Raw genomic sequence first — 837 nt, forward strand, 5'->3', positions numbered from 1 at the left:
GGGGGGGGGGGGCAGATAAGGAAATGCAGAGCAAAGGGGTACTATTTAAACACTAATGCTTCAAAGAGGAGCTGCTGGCTTTATTGGAGTGGGCCTTAAACTCAGTTCCTTCTAAAAAGAGCCAAGCACACCACTAAACTATGCAACTTACTGGCAGATAAGAGCCCCTCAGGACTCCATTTAACGGTGATCCTTGCAGCTGTGGTAGGCAGGATCTCTGCAAATTACCGTCAAGAAGAAAGAGATGGAGCTCAGAGAGGTATGGACTGAGCTGAAAGTGCATGAGGGGGAGAACAGGAAATACCTGTCCTCACAGCTTTCCCCTGACTTGCTAAAGAGTCACGAAACCTTAGTGAATGAGTTATTGCTCCAGGGAGTAAAACTCACTATGGCCAGAGCACCAGCCTGTCAATCACCAGAATGGCCAAGTGGTTAAGGCATTAGACTTAAGATCCAATGGACATATACCCATGTGGGTTCAAACCCCACTTCTGGTAGAAGTATTTTTTCCCCACCCAACATCTCCATTTAACAATAGGGATAAAAACCATTTTCTTTCCACAGTTCTTCTTGACTCCCCTTGACATTCAGTCATCACACTGAACAATACTAAAGTAAATGATTAACTTAGGCCCTCCCTAACTCACTTGGTCTGGTTTAGCTTTTTCTATAGACCTTGTCATAATATTCTATGATTTCCCTTGAATTCCTTGATCTGGATTGGGGGGCGGGGGTGGATATTTGTAGCACTGCTGAAGGAGTTACTTTGTACCACCACGCCCCTGAAATCTTCTCCAGGCCTGAGGCTGGCATGCTACCCCATCACACCACAAAATT

At 45.5% G+C, this 837-nt stretch overlaps 1 non-coding gene across 1 annotated transcript; it reads left to right on the forward strand.

Annotated features, from left to right (window-relative positions):
• Window positions 1-414: 414 nt before the first annotated feature.
• On the forward strand, window positions 415-497 carry TRNAL-UAA (transfer RNA leucine (anticodon UAA)). Its single transcript has one exon. It is a non-coding gene; the product is annotated as a tRNA-Leu (tRNA).
• The last annotated feature ends 340 nt before the right edge of the window (window positions 498-837 follow it).

The sequence above is a fragment of the Chrysemys picta genome, chromosome 4 (assembly GCF_011386835.1).
Source record: "Chrysemys picta bellii isolate R12L10 chromosome 4, ASM1138683v2, whole genome shotgun sequence".
Lineage (NCBI taxonomy): Eukaryota > Metazoa > Chordata > Testudines > Emydidae > Chrysemys > Chrysemys picta.